The sequence below is a fragment of the Callithrix jacchus genome, chromosome 3, assembly GCF_049354715.1.
Source record: "Callithrix jacchus isolate 240 chromosome 3, calJac240_pri, whole genome shotgun sequence".
NCBI classification, from domain to species: Eukaryota; Metazoa; Chordata; class Mammalia; order Primates; family Cebidae; genus Callithrix; species Callithrix jacchus.
Genome location: NC_133504.1, coordinates 142,646,858 through 142,673,465, shown reverse-complemented (window position 1 = coordinate 142,673,465; position 26,608 = coordinate 142,646,858). Strand labels below are relative to the sequence as shown.

Below are 26,608 nucleotides of genomic sequence, written 5' to 3'. Positions count from 1 at the left end.
TATAATAAATCCATGAAATCCATGTGGTTTCTCTTAGAGCCCCCCAGGATATCTAAATATGAATAATAATAATAATAATACCTATAAAGTATCTAACTTAGGCCAGGCACAGTGGCTCACTTCTGTGAGGCCAAGCCTGGCAGACCATGAGGTCAGGAGATCAAGACCGTCCTGGCCAACATGGTGAAACCCTGTCTCTACTAAAAATACAAAACTTAGCTGGGTGTGGTGGCGCACACCTGTAGTCCCAGCTACTCAGGAGGCTGAGGCAGGAGAAACGCTTGAACCAGGGAGGTGGAAGTTGCAGTGAGCTGAGATCCCTCCGCTGCACTACAGCCTGGCAACAGAGCGAGACTTTGTCTCAAAAAAATAAGAAGTATCTAATTTAAACCAACACCATAAATATAAAATACAAGTTGTACTCAGCTCTCTTCTCTACTGCCTTTTAAATTCCAAAGATCTGGAGATTACTACTAGAATCATAGGCTCATAAAACCAGAATGAACCCAGAAGTCATCTGGCCCACATTGCCCTCAAAACCATCTACCAGTCTGCATCACCTGGTACTTCCTTCTTTACCTGAACAACTCCAATAGTGCTGTTAAATATCTGTAGCATATTGAGCATATACAAATATACTGTATTATGTTCTTCCACATAAATGACTAGATGATTTATGCCCATTTACTTCAACCATATTTCCTCCCAGAAAGGAGTTTCAAATCTCTGCCTCTTTACAGAGGCAGTCTCTGACTCCCATCAGCCTTGGTTTGATCAACAGCATTGTTAATATTTGGGGCTCTGACTAGATAGTGTGACTTAACTAGTGTGATAGACAGCAAGAGGCTCATCCTCTGGTGTGCAAGCCATTCTGTAGTCCCCTCCAACACTGAAGAGAGGTACCCTGTGTGACCAATAAGATTTATGAAAGTGAGGCCAGGTGCGGTGGCTCACACCTGTAATCCCAGCACTTTGGGAGGCCGAGGTGGATGGATCACAAGGTCAAGAGATCGAGACCATCCTGGTCAACATGGTGAAACCCCGTCTCTACTAATACAAAAAATTAGCTGGGCATGGTGGCGCGTGCCTGTAATCCCAGCTATTCAGGAGGCTGAGGTAGGAGAATTGCCTGAACCCAGGAGGCGGAGGTTGCGGTGAGCCGAGATTGTGCCATTGCACTCCAGCCTGGGTAACAAGAGCGAAACTCCGGCTCAAAAAAAAAAAAAAAAAAAAAGATTTATGAAAGTGATAGTATGTGACTTCCAAAGCTAAATTATAAAAGACATGACAGATTTCATCTTAATCACTTAAATCACTCATTCTGGAAGAAGCCACTCACTATGTCATGAGGACACTGAAACAGGCCTATGGAGAGACTCACATGAACAGGAATTGAGGCCTTCTGCCACTCATGGGAGTGAGCCATCCTAAATTTGGATCCTCCAGCCCCAGCCAAACAGTCCCAACTAACATCTTGACTACAACCTCACAAGAGACCTTGTGCCAGACCACCCAGCCATTCACCAATTCCTAACCTCCAGAAACTGTCAGAAATGACAGATGTTGCCAGGCATGATGGCTTATGCCTATAATCCCAGCACTTTGGGAGGCTGAGGTGGGCGGATCACAAGGTCAGGAGTTCAAGACCAGCCTGGCTAACATGGTAAAACCCTGTCTCTACTAACATATAAAAATCAGCCAGGCATAGTGATGCATGCCTGAAATTCCAGCTAGTTGGGAGGCTGTGGTATGAGAATTACTTGAACCCGGGAGGTGGAGGTGGCAGTCAGCCAAGATCATACCATTACAAACCAGCCTGCCTGGGTGACAGAATAAGACTCTGTCTCAAAAAAAAAAAAAAGAAAAGAAAAGAAATGACAAATGTTTATTGTTGTTTTAAGCCACCAAGTTTTGGGGCAATTGGTTATGTAGCAATAGATGACTAATACAGCAAAGCTAGAAGAAAGAGGGACTAAGCCCTTTCTTCCTGACCCTGGATGTCATAAGAAACAATAGAAAGACAAAGAAAAATAAATCAAATTATTAATTTTTAAAGTTGTAGGTTTTTTTTCTCTTCTGTGTCAGTGAGTAAAAGTTTCTTAATGAATATGTTTGATTAAGTTGTCTTATGTCTCTGTTAAGTGCCATATTTAACTTACATACACACTTAAAACACAGCTCTTAAGATACTGGTTTTCATTTTTAAGATCTAAGAGGCACAAGCAATTTTTTTTGCCCCTGAATGGGTGCTGAGAAAATCTACTCTCTACCCTTTGGAACTCTCACTTGGGGCCAATGGCCTTCTTACACACCAGTGTTAAGATTTTCTGTGATACTTTGCACATGGTATGGAGAAAAGTTGGATTTAATAGTTATAATCATGTTGGCCTTCTCACTTAATTGAGATTAGTAAGTACCCAGCTTCATCTGGGAACTCAAAAGTGAAGTTGTTTCTATGTTCTCCCACTGCCACCTCCGCCTGCAACACACACACACAGTCCTTACTATAGTGTTTTTTTCCTATATTTAATTTTTTCTTACCATATTTACATGATTTTCCTTCTGAATATATCTACTTTTTGCATTCATACTTTTCAAATTTCTTTCTTTTCTACTTTATTGGCTAGTATGTTTCAATCTCTTCTTAAGCTGAGTTACTCTTACATACAACTAAAACATTTTTTAAAATTCTCAGCCGGGTGCGGTGGCTCAAGCCTATAATCCCAGCACTTTGGTAGGCCGAGGCAGGTGGATCAGGAGGTCAAGAGATCGAGACCATCCTGGTCAACATGGTGAAACCCCGTCTCTACTAAAAATACAAAAAAATTAGCTGGGCATAGTGGCGCGTGCCTGTAATTCCAGCTACTCAGGAGGCTGTGGCAGGAGAATTGCCTGAACTCAGGAGGCGGAGGTTGTGGTGACCCGAGATCGCGCCATTGCACTCCAGCCTGGGTAACAAGAGCGAAACTCCGTCTCAAAAAAAAAAAATTTCAGCTAGGCACAGTGGCTCACGCCTATAATCCCAACACTCTGTGAGGCCAAGGCAAGATAATTGTTTGAGCCCAGGAGTTCAGGACCAGCCTGGGCAACAAGGTGAGAACCTGTCTCTACAAAAATATTTAAAAGTATCCAGGTATGGTGGCATGCGCCTGTAGTCCCAGCTACTTGGGAGGCTGAGGTGAGAGAATCACTTGAGCCAGGGAGATCAAAGCTGCAGTGAGCTGTGATTGTGCCATCCGCACTCCACCTGGGCAACAGAGCGAGACCAGTCTCCAAAAATATATAAAAATAAAATAAAATAATTCTCTCAAGTCAGTTAACTTTAAGGCATCAATATCCAGGGTATTACATTGCTCTCAGTAACAATAAGCACATAAAGAGATACCTGAACTCAAGCTTTGAGGATTATCTGTTAACTCTGCACTTGATATATTTGAAGATATCTATGTGTCCTATGAAGCTGTAATGGAATTTGAGGTAATCTGAAGGTCCAGAAAACTAAATACACATTAGCTACTGGAAGAATAACTTAGAGTTGGAGAAACAAAATAGTTTTAAGTGAACACCTTCAGAAATCTTGCTATTATCTTTTTCTATAGTTAATCACACCATTTGGAGGATATTTGGATATGAACATGTAAGGAAATGCAATACCTTTATTCAGAAAAATAAGGGGAAAAATCAGGCAAAGAGAAAAGTAGAAATAACATTTATTTAAATTTTGATTTAATTTAATGTTTGAGGTTGAGTCTTACCCTTTTGTCCAGGCTGCAGTGCAGTGGCTTGACCTCAGCTTACTGCAACCTCTGCCTCCTGGGTTCAAGCAATTCTCGTGCCTCAGCCTCACAAGTAGCTGGGATTACAGGCACATGCCACCATGTCTGGCTAATTTTTATATTTTTAGTAGAGATAGGGTTTCACCATTTTGACCAGCCTGGTCTTGAACTCCTGACTTCAAGTGATCTGCCCACCTTGGCCTCCCAAAGTGCTGAGATTACAAGTGTGAGCCACCATTCTGGCCATATTTATATGAGTGTTTATATAGTACTCAACATTTTACAAAACATGTTCATTTGCGATGTCACATCTGACCCTCACCATACCCCAGTGTTGTAAATAGAGAGATATTCATCCCATTCTATAAACTTCAGAGAAAACTTAAGTTAAATGACTTACTCAGGCTGAGCATGGTGGCTCACACCTGTAATCCCAGCACTTTGGGAGGCTGAGGCAGGATTGCTTGAGCTCAGGAATTCAAGAACAGCTTGCACAACATAGCAAGACCTCGCCTCTACTAAAAATACAAACAAATTAGCTAGGTGTGGCAGGGCATACCTGTAGTCCCAGTGCTTTGGGGGACTGAGGCAGGAGAATTGCTTGAGCCAGGGAAGTTAAGGCTGCAGTGATCCATGGTCATGCCACTGTACTCCAGCCTGGGCAATGGAGTGAAAATGTGCCTTAAATAAATAAATAATAAAAATGACTTATTCAAGCTCAAATAGCTCCTAAAAAGCTGAAATACAACTAAGATCTAAGACATCTGCTGTAGGTAAAAGTTTCCACTACAAGGGAGAAAAGATAAATAAGAAAGAAAAAATATAAACAGTGAGAAAATTAAGCTAACCAATTTTACTCAATATAATGAGCAATTGTTGAGTGGTTATTTTAAAAGTCTATATGCCTCCCCAAACATTTTACAATTCCATGGTGATATTTAAGAAACTGCGCATTTCTCCATCAGCCAAGAAGGACACTGGTGCTGAGTACAATAACTACTATGGCTTCCAGTGTTTTGAAGAAATTTCAGATGCATAGCCTTCTGGCCAGGTGTCTGTGATCTCATATTGTCAAAGCATTTGTTGTAATGCGAGGGTTGCAGCTCTCTAAAAGCTCACATGGCAGAACCAAGAAAGAAGGAGTATGCAGATTTCTACAGAAAATATGATTCCATGAAAGATGTTGAGGAGATGAAGAGGGCTGGTATCTTTCAGAGTGCAAAGTGATTTTGGAATGTAAAGAATGTTTTGGGGTTGAGTTCCAGGTTTGTCACTGACCTATTTTCCAGAACTACGAAACATGAATATGTGGGCTAAAGAATCATTTGTACTGATAAACAAACAATTAAAATTTAAAAAAAGAAACAGGAAACTGAGTTAACGCTTGTTATCCTTGTTATCATCTGTGTAATGTGGTTAATTATAGTACTCATTCATAAAGTTGTTGGGAGGACTAAATGAGATAATATATGATAAGTACTCAATGTTAGTTGTTATTGGTGACGTTGTTAATCAGGATGGATAAAACTACAGAGAGTATAAGGTATGTGTTTTTGTGCTGTTATAATCAGCCAACTATAAATTCTCTTCCTTCAATTCTTTTTCTAGAGAATGAAGACAATATTTCTTTCTAGTTGCCTACTTCACAGAAAAAAAATCACCAAAATGTTCTGAGCACTGTCAAAGCCTTGTAGAAATACAAGAAGATCCCGCGACCATTTTTCTCTTCCAGTCTTTTTCCTTGCAATTCTGAGCAAAGCCATACTGCAGGGCAGTGGACAGGGTATATAAATGGTCATTCATTCAGACCCACATGGCTGTCGGGGAATTTAAGAGTTCAATGGCTGAACTGGAAAGAACAGCCAGCTTGATTTTATTGTTTACTGAGATTCAAATGAACAGCTCATACTATCCCTGAGAGGTTCATTGAGATGGCAAGGCACATCTCATCTAAGGAACAGACAGATTATTTTGCTGAGGGTGAGGATAGTCACTAGCCTGTAAGAGGTTTCTCCACAGGATGCTTCCTCAAAATGTACTTGCAAGGTTGTTGAGGCTACTGCTCACCTTAGGCATAATCCCACTTTGGCCTGAAGATCCCACTCTGCCAGTGGCTCTGCTAGGTCTCTATCACTTCAATTTCTATAGCAGCCCTCCTGCCAGCCGGCTGCCAACTATGAGGACCTGTTGTTAGTGGCACATCACATAAACAGGTGAACATTCTTATTAGTATCTCAGAGCAGCTGTTACTCACAGTTAGAGCATGGATATTGACTAAATCAGGGACCATTCAAACCCACCTATACCCTGTGACATCTGCATATGGTTCTATTCTGCCCTGCCTGATTTGAGATACTTTAGGATTAATGTAACTTGGCAAAGAAATCCTAAGTTTCTGGGTCATAATGAAAATGAAACAGAAACAACCTTATTAATAAAGCTTAAATTATATTTGCCTGTATTGAGCCTGCCTTTCATTTTCCTGTCACTCAACTTTAAGAAATCTCTTATGATTTATTTATTGTTGTTTTGACATGGAGTCTGGCTCTGTCCCCCAGGCTGGAGTATAAAGACACTCTCTCAGCTCACTGCACCCTCCACTGCCCAGGTTCCAGTGATTCTCCTGCCTCAACATTCTGAGTAGCTGAGATAACAGGTGTGTACCACCACACAGGCTAATTTTGTATTTTTAGTAGAGACGGGGTTTGGCCATGTTGGCCAGGCTGATCTCAAACCCCTAACCTCAAGTGATCTGCCTGCCTTGGCCTCCCAAAGTGCTGGGATTACGGATGTGAGCCACCGTGCTCGTCCTCTTTTATGATTTATTAACTATTATCTTTATGTTTTCCTATATGACATTAAATTATACAGTCTTTGAAATTTTACTGTATACTTTCTTTTCCAAGTTAGTGTTAAAACTTCCCCTTCCAGAGCCGAGTGTGGTGGCTCATGCCTGTAATCCCAGCAATTTGGGAGGCCAAGGCGGGCAGATCACTTAAGGTCAGGAGTTTGAGAATAGCCTGACCAACATGGTGAACCCCTGTCTCTACTAAAAATATAAAAATTAGCTGGGAGTAGTGGTCGGGACCTGTAATCTCAGCTACTCAGGGGGCTGAGGCAGAAGAATTGCTTGAACCTGGGAGGCAGAGGTTGCAGTGAGCTGAGATTGTGCCACTTAACTCCAGCTTGGGTGACAGAGCAAGATGCCTGTCTCAAACAAACAAACAAATAAGAAAACGTTCTCTTCCAGAAAACTGACTTTTACCCTTACTCTTTTTCCCCATTTTCTCCTATATTCTCTTTCTCCTGAAATACATTATTTCTCTCCTGTCACTATAATCATAGTGACTTTTTTCTTTTTCTTATTTCCTTTGCTAATATCTCAAAGGTGTTTTAATTGCTCACTGAAAACTGTGTTAAATTTAAACCAAAAGACATTTTAAAGATTAATGTTTAAGAAAATTTCTTCATACTTCAATTGCATAACAGTTGATATAAAAATATTTCCTAAAAATGGGAAAAATCTTGGTCAAAATGATGTATATTTTATCCTCTCTGGGACATTGTTTAACAATTATCAACTGTCAAAATCAGCATTTCCCAATGGAATTTATTTTGAGAAAACTCTAACATGCTTCTAGAAAAAGCAAGGGGAGAAAGTAATAAGGTTTTTGTTTGTATCAATTATGCTTTAAGTTGTCATTAATGAAACTCACTTTAAACTGTCTCAATTAATAAAAAGCACTTATTTATTTATTTTTGAGACACAGTCTCACTCTGTCACCCAGGTTGGAGTGTAGTGGGGTGATCTTGGCTCACTATAACCTCCACCCCCAGGGTTCAAGCTTCTCCTGGCTCAGCCTCCCAAGTAGCTGTGACTGTAGGCATGTGCCACTACACCCAGCTAATTTTTGTATTTTTAGAAGAGATTGGGTTTCACTATGTTGGCCAGGCTGGTCTCGAACTCCTGACCTCGGCATCTGCCCGCCTTGGCCTCCCAAAGTGCTGGGATTACAGGCATGAGCCACCATGCCCAGTCAATAAAAAGCATTTATTAGCTTTACTGATGATTGTCCACTAAAAAAATATGTGTTGAGTTAAACAACTATTTTTTAATGAAGAGTCTTTTATCTGAACATATAAGGGAAGACGTGATATAATCAGGCCTCCAGCTCCATTTCTTTGCAGTTCTCTGGACTCTATATCTGTGTGTCAGGTTCTTCACTCTTCTCTGCAAAATGACTGCAGAACATCCATTCCTGACATTTATACGTTACACTCTCCAGAGCATAAGAGAGGATTACATTTCAAGTGTTCTTGAAATATCCCCCAAAGAGTTCTAAGATTTGCCTTTATTGGATCTTTTCAAGTTATATGTCCTTTACCAAATCAATAAATCATTGTGGAAGGTATAACGTGTAATGGTTGACTAAGCCTACATCACATGTTCTTCTTTGGAGCCAGAAGTGATGTCAATTTCCCCAAAATTACAAAACTGAAATAAAACATGAACACAATGGAAACAACTAACTGATGTCAATTATAAATAATTTGGAGAAATATTGGCCTATACCACCTCTTAATTCAAGCACAGTCTTGAAAATGGAGAAGACTTCAAACCTGGAGAATAAGCATTGAGGAGACACCAGCCTAGTGACATTTATTATCACTAAATCTTAACGTAAGGAACCATTAAATCATAAGTCCATTAGGAGAAAACTTAATCTGTTTTGTTCACCACTTTTCCCTAGTGCCTTGAGGTTTTAGACACACAGTAAGCACTCAATAAATATGTGTTGAGTTAAAGAACTATTTTTTAATGAAGAGTCTTTTATCTGAACATTAGCAACTTTGTTCTCAAAGGGAGGGAGGATCCATAAAATACTAAGGAGGCCCCTTCTGAAAATAAAACATGGGCAAAAGGGAAAGCAGCATTCAGTACATAGCACTGTACAAGGAGGAATGGAAAGACGTCAGGAAAATACTAGAAACTGTTTCTGTCCTTTAAAAAATAAATACGAAAACATGGTATACTGTCAAGATTATAAGCCACAGTCTCAAAGACATGGGTTGAGACACATATACAGTCAACTAATCTTTTACAAGGCCACCAAGAATATACAATGGAGAAATAATAATGTCTTCAGTAAATGATGTTGGAAAAACTGGATATCCGCATGCAAAATAATAACATTGATGCTTATCTTACATTATACACAAAAAGTAACTAGAAATGGCTTAGTCTTAAGCTAGACTGGGCGTGGTGGCTCATGCCTCTAATCCCAGAACTTTGGGAGGCTGAGGTAGGAGGATCACTTGAGGTCAGAGGTTCTAGACCAGTCTGACCAACATCGTGAAATCCCACCTCTACTAAAAATACAAAAAATTAGTCAAGCATGGTGGCGCACGCCTGTAGTCATAGCTACTTTGAAGGCTGAGGCAGGAAAATCGCTTGAACCCAGGAGGTGGAGGTTACAGTGGGCCGAGATATTGTCACTGCATTCCCAGGGTGGGTGACAGAGGGAGACGGCCTCCAAAAAAAAAAAAAAACCTACAAAAAAGACTTAAGCTAATGTCTGAAACCATGAAATTCCTAGGACAAAACATAGGGGAAAATTTCCTTGACATAGGTGTTGGCAATAATTTTTTTTTATGTGATACCAAAAACACAGGCAATAAAAGTAAAGATAAAGAAGTAGGCCGGGCGCGGTGGCTCACGCCTATAATCCCAGCACTTTGGGAGGCCGAGGCGGGTGGATCACGAGGTCAAGAGATCGAGACCATCCTGGTCAACAAGGTGAAACCCCCTCTCTACTAAAAATACAAAAATTAGCTGGGCATGGTGGCGTGTGCCTGTAATCCCAGCTACATGGGAGGCTGAGGCAGGAGAATTGCCTGAACCCAGGAGGCGGAGGTTGCAGTGAGCCGAGATCGTGCCATTGCACTCCAGCCTGGATAACAAAAGTGAAACTCCATCTCAGAAAAAAAAAAAAAAGAGAAGTAGTGCACTGCATCAATCAAAAAGCTCTGCACAGCAAAGGAAACAAACAACAGATGAAGAAAAACCCCATAAAACAGAAGAAAATATTTAGAAACCACAAATCAGCTAAGAGGCTAATATCTAATACAGAAAAAGAACTCATACAACTCAATGGTGAAAAGATAATAAAACTAATTTAAAGATAATCAAAGGACCAGAATAGACTTTTTTTTTCAAAGAAGTCATACCTAAAAAGCAGGTATATAAAAACATTACTAATCATCAGGGAAATGCAAATTAAAACCATAATGAAATATCACTTCACACCTGTTAGAATGGCTATTATTAATATTTTCAGATCTGAGAAGTCTCAGGAAAAAAAATTTTTTAAATAAAATAAAGAATGGCTACTATCCAAAAGGAAAAAGATGAGTGTCAGCAAGGGTGTATAGAAAAGGAAAACCTTATACATTTTTGGTAGAAATGTAAATTGATATAGCAATTATGAAAAATAGTATGGCAGTTCCTCCAAAAATTAAAAATAGAACTCCTATACAATCCAGCAATCCCGCTTCTGGGTATACAGCCAAACGGAATGAAATCAGTATCTCAAAGAGATATCGGCATTCTCATGTTTACTGCAGCGCTATTCACATTAGCCAAGTTTTGAAATCAACTTAAGTATGCATCCACAGTTAATGGATGAAGAAAATTACATATATATATTCAGCCATAGAAAGAAGAAAATTCTACCATTTGTGACAATGAAGACATCATGCTAAGTGAAATAAGCCAGACAAAGAAAAACAAATGCTATACAATCTCACATATATGTGGAATCTAAAAAGTTGAACTCACAGAGGCAGAAAGTAGAATAGTGGTTGCCAGGAGCTGAGGCATGGGTTCAAGGTGCAGGGTAAGGAGAAGAGATGAGAAGATTGTTGGTCAAGGGTACAAACTTTCTGTTATAAGATTAAAGAGTACTGGGGTCTCAGTCAGATGCAGTGGTTCATGCCTATAATCCCAGCACTTTGGGAGGCTGAGGCTGGTGGATCACCTGCACTCAGGAGTTTGTGACCAACCTGGGCAACACGGTGAAATCCCATCTCTACTAAAATACAAAAAACTAGCTAGGCATGGTGGCACACACCTGTAGACCCAGCTACTTGGGAAGCTGAGGTACGAGATCACTTGAACCCAGGAGGCAGAGATGCAGTAGGCCAAGATTTTGCTACTGCACTCCTGTTTGGGCTACAGAATGAGACTCTATCCCCCCCACAAAAAAAAAGAGTACTGGGGTCTCTAATGTACAGCATGGTAACAATAGGTAATACTGCGTTTTGAGGCCGGGTGCGGCGGCTCTCGCCTATAATCCCAGCACTTTGGGAGGCCAAGGCGGGTGGATTACCTGAGGTCAGGAGTTCAAGACCAGTCTGACCAACATGGTGAAATCCCATCTCTTAAAAAAAACAAAACAAAAAAAACCCCTGCATTTTATACTTGAAATTTCCCATAAGAGTCGATCTTAAGTATTCTCTCCACTTAACTGTGTCAGATAATGGATGTGTTAATTAGCTTGATTGTGGTAATCATTTCACTATAAATATAAATATATATATAAAAGATCTATATATATAAAAGATCACACATATATCTAAAATACAATTTTTATTTGTCAATTAAATTAAATATATACAAATTTTTTTTGTTAAATACCTCAAAAAGCTGGAGAAAAAAAGACTTAGGTTTGAATCCAGGTTCCACTGCCTACAAATTAAGATCTTGGGCACATTACCCCTTTATTTGTTTCTTTCATTTTTTCAGAATAGGGTCTCACTATGTTACCCAGGCTGGCCTTGAACTCCTGAGTTCAAGGGATCCTCCTGCGCTAGCCTCCCGAGTAGCTAGGACTACAGGCACACACCACTGTACCTGGCTTCAAATTACCTCTTTGAGCCTTCATTTCCTAGTCTATAAGATGGGAATGATATCCTTCTTACTCTTTATTGTGACAGTTAAATGTAATAACATAACAAAATGCTTAGTAGAGTGTCTGGCATGGCAGACACTTGATGAATGATACTTATTATCATTATTATTCTCATCATCTAAGAAACTTCAATTTGACATAGTCAAATATTCTATTCTTATCTACCTCTCTAGGTGAGGGCTATTCTGTAAGACACTGCTATGGGAAGATTGGGAATCTGCCCTAGGCATGTATAAGTAAGTACTTTATACCCAAATAAGTACAAATTATACCTCTGGTATAATTTCTATGAGGAGATAAAACTTTAGTTGCCATATAGTAAATGACTGGGGAATTTGGGATGATTTGAGGTGTTTGTTTTGGGTTTGTTGTTGCTGTTGTTTTAGAGACGAGGTCTCACTATGTTGCTCAAGATGATCTTGAACTCCTGCTCTTAAGTGAGCCTCCTGCCTTGCCCTCCCAAAGTGTCCTGGTCCCATGGTGATAAGCTGGGACCAGGTCCTAAACATCTGGCTGCTCCCAAAGTGCTGGGATTATAGGTGTGAGCCATGGTACCCGGCCTAGGTTTTGACCAACAGGAACCAAATGTTTTGTGAAAAATCTAAAGTTTTGAATAGCAATTTAAAAATGAAAAATGGATGACTGAGGAAGGGTAGAAGTAGAGAAAGGTGTCAGTGGGAAGCCTCACATATGGTAAGATAACAACTATGTATGCCATGGACCACAAACAGGCTAGCCTGGTTGAAGCAAAAAGATTGATCCAGAATGTAATGGGATGAGGGCATTAGATAGGTAAGGAAGTGACTGACGGAAAATCAAGAGTGATAGCTGATGATGAATGGTGATACTGAAAATGATTTTGTGCATCGATATGCCATTTCGTCCTCTTTTTTCCATCTGCGTGGATCTCAAAGATGAGCAATCTTCTCTCTGGAGGTGGATAAGACAGAACATTTTGCAAGCCCTTTAACTACAGCAGGAAACACAAACATCCTGTGACCTGTCACTCAGGATTCTGACCCAGACTGGGAATCTGAGAGATGCTCATGGTAATAAGCCGGGACCAGACCCTAAACATCTGGCTGCTCCACTCCATGGATCCTTGGCATGTTAAATGTCAACAGATCTTGTGGATATAAAGTTGACTCAGTCAGAAAACATCTACGGTCTACATGGAAAAGAAAGTCTTTTGGAAAGAAAAGACGGCAGGTTGTCTGAACCTGACATCAGGATTTCCCTACTCCACTCTATTTCTATTAGATGGGATGGATGAGGAAAGAGTACTCAGCCACCTTTTCAAGGCATGTGGTGGTCAGGGCTATTTGTAACTCTAATCTTATATTCATACCAATCCTTTCTAAATCCAGTCCCATATTTACACCAAGCTGTCTTACAACCTTAATTTGGTTTCCAGGTGTATCTCAGTTCCACTGTCAAGTGGTAAGTACAGGATTATTCCTAGATAGACTCACCAAAGGTTATACAATTCCTTAGAGGAAGGAAGTGAGACTGTAGAAGAAACTTGGCCTCCAACAGATGTATCACATGGTATGTGCAAACTAAGTTCTACACTGAAACAATGACTTTTCTGACCACCATCCTAACCATGACCTCAACCCTGGGTAATTGCATCTTACCATATTGCTTCAGATATTACACATACTTTAAATGCTACAGAGTGATGCCATTTTTATTTCCAATCTCAATTTCTTTCTTTCTTTCTTTTTGAGACTGAGTCTTGCTCTGTCACACATGCTGGAGTGCAATGGCACAATCTCGGCTCACTGCAACCTCTACTTCCCAGGTTCAAGTGAGTCTCCTGCCTCAGCCAACCAAGTAGCTGAGATTACAGGCATGTGCCATCATGCCCGGCTAATTTTGTATTTTTAGTAGAGATAGTGTTTTACTGCTGGTCAGTCTGGTCTTGAACTCCTGACCTCAGGTGATTCACCCACCTTTGCCTCCCAAAGTGCTGGGATTACAGGCATGAGCCACTGCACCCAGCTCCAATCTCAGTTTCTGTTAAAATCAGATCCATATTTCCAACTGGTACTCTATATCAAAAATTTCCCCTTGACTATTCTGACAGCACTTAAAACTCAAAATGTGTATAACCAAATACTTTATCTTCTTTCTGTTTCACTCACTCTATCTACAGTCTCATCTGAAACAACAAAAAATTGTTTATCTTTCCATCTGTAACCACTATATTTGTTAACACAATCATCTTCCATACAGACACCTAAGCTAGAAACCCAAGTCCCCACTGACCCATTTGTCTTTCTGTACCCCTGTCCTATCTAATCAGCAACAAAGGCCCACTGGTGCTACCTTCCAAATTACTCTTGAATTTCTCCTCTCCTCTCCATTCCCACCACCATTGATTAATGTTACACTCATCATTTGAAGTCTGGACTTTGGTACTGGACCCTAACTGTCTCTGATTTCTCTCTCTTCCAATCCTATCGTCTACAATGATTACAATATGATTTCCTGCTTAACATCCTTCAAAGACCCTTCATCCACTATAGAGGTCTTCATACTTCACCTGCCACTCACACCCTTTGCTTTCTGCCACTAAGCAGCCCTTTCTGTTTCTCTCTCCTGTGTGCAGCTATTCCACCTAAACCAACTGAATGCACATCCATCCTCTGGGCCTGTGCTCACTCATGAAACTTTGGCCTAGAAGTCTCTTCTCCTGGTGTTGTTATTTTTGCTCTGAGCATCTCCTAGAAATAGTTTAAGGCTCAGTCTGTGAGTCCATGATGTCAGCAGAAAGAAAGGACAGTCTCTCCTCCATGGTTCCACAGATTGTTGCATACCACTATCACACACTTATTTAAATTTATTGATGGCTGTGGTTAGGTGAGCCACCGTGCCTGGCCCGAGGTCTAGTCATCTTTGTATCCCCAGCATCTAACATATGGAGGCACTCAGGAAACAATGGTGAATTAAACTGAATTGAATTTAGTAGTAACTGTCTCATATTTCCAGAAGTTCCTCTAACAATATGATGCAGGCCTTATTTTTTAAAGTAACCATTATTTTGATAAGTTTTATCTTTTGTCGACAGCTAAATATACTAAGAGTCCTGTCTGGGTCAGGGTCATTCTTTGACCTATTTAAATGGCATTGTGATTATATTAGGCCCACACTGAAACCCAAGTAACTTGTTTGATCTCAAAAAAAAAAAAAAAAAAGAAAGCACAGGTAAAGAGCCTTCCCAAGAACAGCAATGGCATAGTTAACTTTGGCTGCCAATGCTTCTTCTACATTCATAATTATTATTATTGATGCTTTAGAGCATGCAGAATAGGGAAATAGTGCTTAACTGAGACATAGTAAATTCTAACAGGCTGGGTGCAGTGGCTCACACCTGTAATCCCAGCACTTTGGGAGGCTGAGGCAGGCAGATTACTCGAGGCCAGGAGTTTGAGACCAGCCTGGCCAACATGGTGAAGCCCCGTCTCTACTGAAAGTATAAAAAATTATCCAGGCATGGTGGTGTATACCTGCAATCTCAGCTATACAGGAGGCTGATGCATAAGAATCACTGGAAAACAGAGGGTGATGGTTGCACTGAGACAAGATTGCACCACTACACTCCAGCCTGGGTGACAGAGCAAGGCTGTATCTCAAAAAAATAAAATAAAATAAAATAAAAATAAAAATAAAACAGGTAGCAAAGAGACAAAATCTGTAAACAACTAAACACTGAATTAATATTTTGTAAATAAAGTGTTGTACTCCTTTTCTTATCTCACAATGTTTAAAGGCTATATTTTCCCCACTCATAGAAAACTAACAGTTTATGTCATTCAAATGATAATAAAGCAATAACTCTTATTTATTTTATTACATATGAACATCCTTAAGAAACAAGTATTATCTTTAAAAAACTGTTCAGAATTGGTAATTTTATATCTACTTCTATCTTTTGAATTATATCCCCTTCTTTACCACTTTTGTAGGTTAATATGATAAAGTCTTGCATTAACAACAGCTGTTAATTATAATTATTGAGATACCAATAATCTTGAAGGTGAATGCCAACTATTACAAAGTATCTGCAGAAGACAATCGTGCTGTGTATGCATAGAGAATTAGGAACACTGTCTTGCTCAATCAATTTGCGGTCAATGAGATCATCAGCTAAATCTGATAGACTCACAGAGAATCCAAACAGAGTAATACAATGACTAAGACAGAAGTTGGTTTGCCCAGAGCAGTCAGATGAGGAAGGGCATCCAGCCAAGTTCAGAGATTCAGGGCAGACTCCAAATGAGCTCTAGCTAACAACAAGACAGTATCTCTTGTTTTCAATCCTGTGTAAATTACGAAAACAGGAGGATGTGGCCATTATGGTGTGTTTCCCCAAAACCACTCATGTAGCTGTGATGTGAGCAGCTACAGAATTTTACAGGCTGACAGTGGTGGGAGAATCTTAGCCGTAATCTCAGGGCCACAGGATTTAGAAATGTCCACAGCAAATCCAGTAATTTACTAGTTTTCCTCATCAAGCCAGGAGGTCTAGAAAGAGAACTTGTCTCCCACCAAAAAAAAAAAAAAAAAAAAAAAGACACTTTGATTGCAAATCTAGGTCCAGGATCTGATTTTGGCAAGTCCTTTAATCTCCCAATATCTTATTGTGGAAGTAACAGTTTAAAAAAAAAAAAAGTCCTATCCAGCTTAAATAATTTTGCTGATCCAATGACATAACTGGTTCGGGTCTTTATAAATTGTAAAGTCGTATTTAGAGGTAAAATAGAATGGTGGGGAAGCATCCACCTAGAATACTGATATTCTTCTTAGAATTCCTCATCAATTATTGAGCATTTACTATGCCTCATCTGCTTTATATGCTTAGGAAACCATGAAAATACGACAGATGAGATCTCATTCATCTTGGAGCTTCCACTAGGACTTTGATATGTAACCAGTTTGCAAAATGCTGGTCATACACAAGTTTTGGCCTTTGCCCTCAAGCAGAGGGGCATGGAGAAAATTATGAGACAAATAATGGTAGTAATAAGACAATGCATTGAAATCAGTGCAAATCCATTTCATCTCCATCCCATCCTTACCCTTTCACTGCACCATTGAGTTTGGGATTGGGTTTAGGAGGTCCTGGATGTGAATTCACCCTCTCTTTAAATAATAATGACCCTCTTCTCACAGAGTGGTTGTTCTCCGTGACCCCAGTAGACATAAATATCCTCCAGGAGCTTCCATTCTAGGAGGGAGCTTGAGACAATAAACATAAACACAGGCTATTATGTAGTATACAGCTGGAAAGTGATGACCACCATGGGAGAAAAAAAGTAGAGCATGGAAAAGGGATTCAGAGAACACGGCAGGGGATTTAGTATTTTAAAAAGAGTGAAAAAGTGGCTGCTGGGAAGAGCCAGATTCTCATTTCAGGTCACCATTCAGAAAAGCTAAGTTTGCTGTATAGTAAGGCTCAGGAGATCTGATCCTGATTGTAGAAATTTTGTCATTCAAATCATAATAAAGAAATAACTCATTTATTCGGTTACATATGAACATCCTTAAGGCATAAGTATTTAAAAACCTGTTCAGAATCGGTAATTTTATATTTATGTCTATCTTCTAAATTATATCACCTTTTTATAATTTTTGTAGGTTACTATGATAAATTCCTACCTTAACAACTGCTGTTGATTATAATTATTGAGATACCAATGATCTCATAGGCAGATGCCAATTATTACGAAGTATCTGTGGTTACAGAATCTTGGATTGTATCTCCCACTTCATCCTTCTAGACCCCATCTAGAAGATCTATAAGATCTTGGAAAGAAGGAATATGGTTGGTTGGAATAAAAACGGGGTTGCATGAGTTCCAGAAAGCAGGCTTCTCAAACTCAGGACAACAATCTGCAGAAGAGAACTGCAAAAATCCAATCAGAAGCAACATGCCGAGAAGATGAGATGGGGAAAGAAGACAGCTAGTTCACAGCAGAAAAATCTTGACCCACCCTCCCAGGAAGATGGGGTGGGGGGTCGCTCTGCAGAGAACTCCACTGCAGGATCTATGAGGAATACCAGAAAGAACAAACAGAAGACTCCTGGGAACAGATATGGGGGCAATATCAGCAAAGCACCTCAGATCCCAAGGAAGAAAAGAGCCTGGGCAGATCTCACTGTTGAAAGTGAGGACACATTTATGAACAGAAAGGAATTTAAAGTGAAGATTCCTGAAGAATCAAAAACCATGGCTTGTTGGGGACTGGGACTTAGTTACCAAGCAGAAGCAGCTGTTTTAACTCCCTGCTAAGCAAAATGTAGATGCAATTCTGAAAGAGGATGCAAATTGCAAAAAAAAAAAAAATTGCAGGGAAACATCGATAATAAGGCATATGCAGTTAATGATGTTGTGGCAGGAATAAAAGAATTATTTCGATGTGATGTTAGGCACTCAGCTGCTCTACAAATTCAAGAGGCCCCAGTATGTGGAAATCCTCTTGGCTCACTCTGATGCTCCAATGTCCCAGGTTTACAGAGCACCACACCTACTGAGGTTATTGGTAAGAAAAGGAGAATGTCGATAAGAAAAGCCTTGCGTTATTATGGGGCTATTTGCATGATTTCCTAAAATATCTAGCAAAGAATTCTGAATGTCTCTTTACTGTGGGTGATTAAAAGTAGCTTCTGCTGAGTACCACCATAAAGCCCTGTGCTGGTGTGCCTCACTCACTGTTATTTGCCTGAGATTTGGAAACACTTTTTGTTTTTAGTCTTTTTCTTATAAAACTGATGTTTAACATCGTTAATGTATAACAGGGCTTTTGTTTCAGTTTGTTTTCTGTTCTGTTTTAAATAGAAAATAAAAGGAGTGTAAGCTTCTTATCTCATTTCAAAGTTGCCAGTGTGTGCAGTAATTAGAACAAAGAAGAAACATTCGGTAGAACATTTTATTGCCTAGTTGACAACATTGCTTAAATGCTGGTGGTTCCACCCCTTTGACACTACAGCTTGGCCGACATGGTGAAACCCTGTCTCTACTAAAAAAAAAAAAAAAAGAAAAAAAGAAAATCAGCCGGATGTGGTGGTGCCCGCCTGCAATCCCAGCTACTCAGGAGGCTGAGGCAGAAGAATTGCTTTCACACCAGCTTGGACAACAGGGTGAAACTCCAGCTCAAAAAAAAAAAAAAAAAAAAAAAAAAAAAAATTACCTTTAGGCTATGTATACTATACAAGGGATATATGAAACACAAATGAATTTTGTGTTTAGACTTGGGTCTCCTTCAAGATATCTTATTATATACATCCAAATGTTCTAAAACCATAAAAAATCCAAAATCTTGGGACAAATCTGGTCCCAAGCATTTCTGGTAAAGGATACTCAACCTGTATAAATTACACACAACTTAATTAATTATATATATATTGTTTTCTTTTTATTTGAGATGAAGTTTTGCTCTGTGGTCCAGGCTGAAGAGCAGTGGTGCAGTCTCAGCTCACTGCAACCTCCACCTCTCGGGTTCAAAAATTCTCCTGCCTCAGCCTCCCGAGTAGCTGGAGCTACAGGCATGTACCACCATGCTGGCTAATTTTTGTAGTTTTAGTAGAGACGGTGTTTCACTATGCTGGCCAGGCTGGTCTCGAACTCCTAACTCAAGTGATCTGCCTGCGTTGGCCTCCCAAAGTGCTAGGATTATTGGCATGAGCCACCACAACTGGCCTAATTTAATTTAAATCCAGAAATAATCCCTTAAACTTTGTAGCTCACAAACACAGCCTCCCTCCTTCCCCACAAGATTCCATCAGACTCAGGGAACATCATCACACATCAACATCATCATGGTTTGTATACCGAATGCCAAGTATGTGCGAGGCATTGTGCCAAGAGATGTCATGACTTAACTCACTTAATGCTCACAACCATCCTGTAAAAAGAGAGCCATTATTATTTCCATCGTCAGAGAGAGGGTGGATTCACATCCGGGACCTCTTAAACCCAATCCCAAACTCAGTGGTGCAGTGAAAGGGTGAGGTTGGGTTGGAGATGAAATGGATTTGCACTGATTTCAGTGCTTCTTCTTATTACTATCATTGCCTGTCTCATAATCTCCATGCCCCTCTGCTTGAGGACAGAGGCACCACAACTTGTGTATGATTGGCATTTTGTAAGTTGGTTACACTTGAATAAAAGGTCCTGTGAAAGCTCCAAAATGAATGAGATCTAAGCTATCTTGTTCTAATGGTTCCCCAAGCCCAAGTAGAACTTGGCATACGTTAAGCACACCATCGATGCTCCCTGAGTACATGAACATGAAGATGATCAACAGATGAGTCAGGTGACAGGGAGGACCTCGAGGCAATACTCCCAGAGCCCAACCTACTTGGCGTGTCCAGGCTTCTCTACATGGGGAGACAGTGCACTCCCCAGACACTCCCGCCCCCTCCTTTCTGGCTAGCTGAGAGACGCCAATTTCCAGCCCCAGTCCATGCCAGGCTCCAGACCGGCAGAGCCGGTCTGCTCGGACAGTCACGGCACTGCGCCTGCCGCGCATCCCACCGAGAGAAAGGCGAGCCTAGCTGGGAGGCGGGGCACTAGGGGCCAGGCACACGCAGACACATTCATGCTCGCTTGTTCTACACAGGTTCTCACACTCTCATTCCCACCCCACTCACCCTGTGCACACCCCCAGTTTCTCGTATTCCTCACATTCACACACTTACATATTCGCACACACCCTTGCCCCCAAACACCTACACTCTTCACTCATACGCTCACAAGGATCGAAGACCACACATTGGGCACAGTGTACACTGCTCGGGTGATGGGCGCACCAAAATCTTGGAAATCACCACTAAGGAACTTACTTATGCATGCAACCAAACACTACCTGTTCCCCAAAAAACTATTGAAATAATTTTTTAAAAAAGAAAGGCAATCTCATTCCCTATCCTCAGTCTAATTCACTTTTCACCTCTTCGAAGACATGCCACACTCCCACGCACTTTAATCTCACTCTTGACAGCACACTCATGCTCGCGCTCATGCACACTCAACCCCACCTCACCTTCGCTCTTCACACGCGCTTGAGCGCGGACACACTTAAGGCCTCCCCCAACCCCCAACTACACTCACGCATGCGCACAGGCTCACATGCGTACTCGGCCGCCTAACTCGCGCTCGCGCAGGCGCACCCGTTGCGAAGAGGATGCGGTGCCTGGTGTGGGCGCGGGTGTTTGGTGTTTGGTGGCCTTGCAAATTGGGCTCGTTTTGAGGCTGTGGGGTCAATTCGATCCCTTAGATTTCTTGGTTTCCCAGTGAGAAATAAGTTAGCCAGGAAGAGGGAGAAGCGGATACCCAGGGAGACCGAGGCTAGAGGAAGGGAGCTGGTTGTGGTTCTAAAGCCGTGAGAACAAGAGCGCCGGGCAGGAGCTGTCGCGCGGAGAGCGCCTGGCGCAGCCCCAGGCTCTGTTTGTTTACCCTCATCCCCGGAGCGGCCTTTCGAGCCTCTCATTTCTTCTGCCTCCCTTGACCTTGCCCAGGTGTGAGGCGGGAACGAGTGAGGACAGACTTAGACCGTCCCTGGCCGCACAGCACCGGGTTCCCGGCTCTGTCCCTATGGCCCGGGGACACAGCGCAGGAGGCTGTGGCTCCGCTGAAAAGGGACTTGGCGTTTAGAAACTATGGTTGGAATTCTCCCTCTGCCACCTGCTATGTGGCCTTGACCAGGTTACAGGGTTTCAGAACCTCCGTTTCCCTATCTGAAATAAGGAATCATTTATTCAACAAGTATTAATCGCTGTCCTAATATATATTACCTCTGGGCCGGACGTTTGGCACACACTGGTGAATACACAAAATAGACCCAGTTTCTGCCCAGGAGCAGTTTGCAGTCAACAGGAGTATGGATTGATTATGATGAGGGCTTTTGAATTAAATAATAAAATATTGCTTTCATCCACTCCAAATGTTTTTCAGCGCTTACTGTGTTCTGGACACAGGTGAATAAAAATAATCATGTTCCCCATCCTCATTCTAATTTCGGTCCGTGCCCTTTCTGTCATATGGGCCACGTTGAACTGGCACTCAGAACCTTTTATATATAGGAAAACCACACTAACCAACAAATGGACAGCCAACAAGGAAGTAATAAATGCAGCAACAGGGTTGCTGTGAGAAAGAAAAAAAAGCATCGAAGTCTTAACCCACTGCCAGGCATGTAGTAGGTGCTCAACAAACGCTGCGTGTTATTAGGTGGTTAGTATTGCTTAGTGCCTAAGAGGCTCTGCCATCCCTAGCTGTGTGACCTTGGTTCAGTCTTTCAACTTCAATGTTTCAAATAGGGTTCTCCACAAACATAATTCGGAGAAAACAATGACGTTTTATCTGGGAGGGCTTTTGTGCGGATTAAACGAGGCTCTTGCGTCCTATGCAAAGCAGGTCGCTGTGCAGCAAAGCTGGGAGGTTTCTATGACCAAAGGAACATTTTGAAATTTAGGGCGCAGTCCTAAATGCTCCCAAGGGGCGGACAGGTCTCCAGAGCCTTTGACGGGGGCGGGGAGTGGCGAGGTTCCCATAGGAGGCGGGGTTAATGTAGCTGCTGAACGAACGTAAGCCCAGAAACCAGGGCTAGAAAAACACCACACTTGGAGCCTTCAGGGTGCGAGTGCCAGGCTGTGGAGGAGCCTTAGAGGGTGACACTCGGCCTGGAAAAGGCGCGTGGGGACGGAGAGATGAGGCACAGCGGCTTCCTGATTCCTCGTTGCCAAGCCCAGGTGGCAGAGTCACCTAATTCACAAGCTTCAAGGGCCCATGGAGCTGCAGGTCCCAGACAATAAAAAAACGAGAGACTCCACGAGCCTTACCAGGCGCCAGGCCCCGTGTTAGACAGTCCTTAATCTTCACAAAGACTTGAAGACGGCGGCATTTTCTCTCTTTCACAGATGCAGAAACTGAAATTCTTTCTTTACTTTCCTTGGGCCTCCTTTCAGCGTTTGTAATTAACCAAGAGAAACTTTCCGAGGCTCCCGTGCGAGCCCTTCGGTGGCCCGGAACTCATTCCCCACACCTCTGTCCAAGGCCAACCAGGCCAACACCCGCCGGTCTTGCAGGTTTGCGGTTTTATCATCACTCAGAGCCCCTTGGACTTTTCTTTCATATTCCCACGACCTTTTGTAACTCACCAGCTCTGAGTTGATTTTTTGATTCGCTTAACGCACTGGAAACTCCCCGGGGACTGGTCTTGGGCTACTGAATTCCCTGGCGCGCAGCCTGGGGTATAGTAAGCGCTCAGTACACACTTTCCAACTATCAAATGAGCAGATAAAGCTCAAAGAAGTTGAGTTGTTCTCTTCAGATTCCAAGATAGGAGGGCGAAACGGGCAGGATTTATCGGTTATTTCTCAACTGCATTAGAGCCGCATGTAGAATTCTGGGTGTCTTGCGTCCCCCCCTCCACCTCCACCCCGTCGTGTTCCAGCCTCACAACATCAAATCAAAATCTCTTAGGTCATCAGTATTTTTATAAAGCTCTCCAGGTGATTTTTGTAGATCATCAAGGTCGAAAACCAGAAGGGCTGGACTGCTAAAAATTATAAAGGATGGCTCTTACTTTAGTGACTTTTTAAAAAAAGTCTTTGCTTCCATAACTAAGCAGCTATTTTGGCTCCAAGCTTTCAGAAAATTTAGGCCAAGGGAAGTGGGGAATTGGTATGCATGTGAAAAATTCAGCCCTCCCCTTACACACTCCCTGCCTTCCCTGCCTGCCCGCCAATACAAAAACCATCATCTCTGAATAGGGTAGTAAAAAATAGTAAGTGCCAGGGGAACTGGAGAGGGAGGGAGGGAGGTGAAGCATTTGCTTCAATTATCCGGATAATTGTTCCCCACCTCAGGCCATTGTTACTGAAATGAAACAATATTCTATTGGATACTTCTTGGTCTTTTCAGGCATGCTCCCTGCAGCGCCTAGCACACGCTGGGCACAGAGTAGGCGCTCAATAAATTTTATTCTGATGACAGAGGAGAGCTCTGAGGGTGGGAGAGGGATGCCTTGTTCCGCTTGAGGATTTGGGGGTGGGCGAATATTAATTAAAGTGAAGTGGGGAGCAGAGGGGCTGTGTAGCAGGCATTCAGTGCCGTGAAAACTCTCTTCCGACTGGGCTGTTCCTGAAATTCTAAGCCAAACCCCTCACTTATTTCTCAGAAGACCCCCCCAACCCACCCTCCCTCCCTGCTTCTTCTCAGAGGGCCGAATTGAACTCTTGCAACTGTGGTTAGCACAAAGGAGAATTCAGGTTTCTCAAAAGCCCATCCGTTCTGAATAAACACCAGGGAGAAGCAAGATTATTTTTGGTGGTGCATGAGCACAGGGCCCACAGCCTGCCCTCCCTCTAGAAAGGCCTTGCCTGGTCTTGCATTAAAACTAACAATATTGGGGCAGCTGAAGGAATAGCCAGGCTCCTGAGCCCCCCATCACTCAACCAGTGCAAGAATGTGGGGACTAACTCCCAACTGCCCTCTTTCATCTTGACCCACAGCTTTTCAAGAGGAGCTTGAGTTCTCTATGAGTGTGTATTTGCTAATTGCCGCCGGGGCTTTAATGAGATTCTTTTAACCCCCCCCCCCAAGCTCGTTTGCACGTTATAGCCTTATCTGGGGACACACGTTTTCCACCCTGGCTAGACATCCTGTGAACAATCGCCTCTCCAGAGCCTGAAAGGAGAGCGAGCGCCCCATTTCTGCTGAATACACATCTCAGTTCATCCAAGGCGGGCGGGCTTTTGATAGCCACAATGCAAGTTACGCCCAAAGAGTGTCCCTTTGGTCAGATCGACAACGCTTGGCTTCACGTTTGCAAGTTAAACGGGCAGAAACCGGGCTGAAACTCCCACGCCAGACGCCGGGGACATTTCCCTCCGCCCTGCTCAGAGCAAAACTGGGGTATGGGTCTGGGCGGGGGGAGGAAAGAAAGGAGGGGTAGTAGTGAGGTGAGGGTGGGGGAAAAGAGAGTCCTGATTCTCAACAGCCATCTAGAAGAAGAAAGCGCGGGGGGGGGGGGGGGGGGGCGGGGATTTTCTCTGGCATTTCTTATTTTTATTTTTTCCATTTTGCTTTGTTGGCAGCTTTACCCAAACAAAAAACAAAATAAAATGAGAGCATTTTCTCCTTGTGTTCACCTAGGTAGCTGCTTTCCTCCAGCCCCTGAAAATGTGACTCCTTCATAAAATCAAAATTTATGATTATTCAAATGTTGGGGACTGTGAAAAGACAGGAAGAAAGAGAGAAAATTAATATTGCAGCTGTTCTTCTGATTAATGAGAGATAATTGCTCATGAAAAGTCACCCCTGTGGCATTTTGTTGTCTCCTGGATCTTTGTTCTTTTCCACTATTATTGAGGACTTTCTTGAAGACTAAGCGGTTCTTTTCAATTTTTGGGTATTCAGAAAGGGTTGCCTGGTTACAGAGAATGGGGAAATCTCGGGCTATATCGGGTAAGATGTGCCACAGACAGCAATATCACAATGCCACTCGGAGAAAAGGATGGATACAAGTTAACGATGCACTTTCAATAAAACATTCATAGACTTGTTCACGCTTTGATAATGACCTCATTAAAGGGAGCTGGGGGCAAGTAAGTCCTGTCTCCTGTTTGTGTTCCGCTAACAAAACCCAGCTTTGAGATCATTCATCGCTTTGGAAACTAATATGAAATCAATGTAAGAGGAGCAAATAAATCCGAGGCGGCCCCGCCAACTCCAGGGCTGTCCCGCCCTGCCTGCAGCCTCCATTTGGAGCTGGAGAACCATGTGGGCAAATGCTGAAACTCAGAGAAAAAAGGACTGGGGATGAAAGGGAGGGGGGACTTTGGAGGACACAGAGTGAGGGGCAAGTGGGAGTTAACAGCCTGAAAAAAAAATGGCTAAGCACAGGAACGCTTCTGAACTCTGGAGCCTGTTGAATAAGCTATGCTAAGTCCCCGCCCTTTACTTTCCCTGACTTTGCCCATGAAAGGAAACAGGAAGAAAGAGAAGTGAGACAGGAATGCGGAGTTCAGGTCAGGTGCCAATGCAGAGCTGGGAAGAAGTACTGGAGACCTTTTGAAAGCTAGAACTAAGAATTCAAATCTCAAGGTTGGGCTGAAAGGAAACTGTTCACCCATGCTCAAGTTGGAGAATCCAGAGACCAGAAGGCCATGCCTGTGCTCTTCTTTCTAAAACCACTTTGATTTTTTTTTTTTTTTTCTAAGTTGAGGGTAAGGGTGGAGTATTCTGGCAAGGAGAAAGTAGAAAGAACAATTTTGTTACCATCACATAGGTGACACTGTCTTGCACTCAAGGAAGACAAAACCATCCTCAAGCATCCTGAGCAAGAGGGAGAGAATAAAAAGATTTCCCCCTTCCCTTAAAAGAATAATTTTCTCCTTGAATTATGAAAGTAATGGCTTAGGTAACAGCCTGTACTCTGTACCCAACTGCTTAATAACGAATAAATCCTTCCACGTGGCTCCCCGAGTCGTGGCAATTAGAGCTCATTATAGGCTCATAAGAGCTCTCATTTTGGGGATTACTTAATGGACGATGAAATTTTATCGGACAGAATCACTGAGAAATAAAATTGTGTGGCTGCTCAGGCACTGTGGGCACACGCCAACCGTCTGTCTGCTCCTTCTCGGGAAAAGAAAGCTGAAGTTAGGGTCCCTGCTGGCGCAGGGCATTGCAATCTGAGGAACAGTAGGGCTGGGCAGGGCCAGGGGCAGTGCTGCCCAGGGCCATGGAGGGTAGGCTTTCTTTGAGGAGGGGATAGACAGGTAGGGCCAGATGGGTGCTGGACTCAGAAAAGGAGGAGGGAGAGAAACTGGCAGAGACCAAGAGATTCA

General features: G+C 42.3%; 1 pseudogene; it reads left to right on the top strand.

The window, feature by feature from the left end:
• Nucleotides 1-17,509: 17,509 nt before the first annotated feature.
• On the top strand, nt 17,510-18,504 carry LOC103792052 (mortality factor 4-like protein 2; annotated as a pseudogene).
• Nucleotides 18,505-26,608: the final 8,104 nt, after the last annotated feature.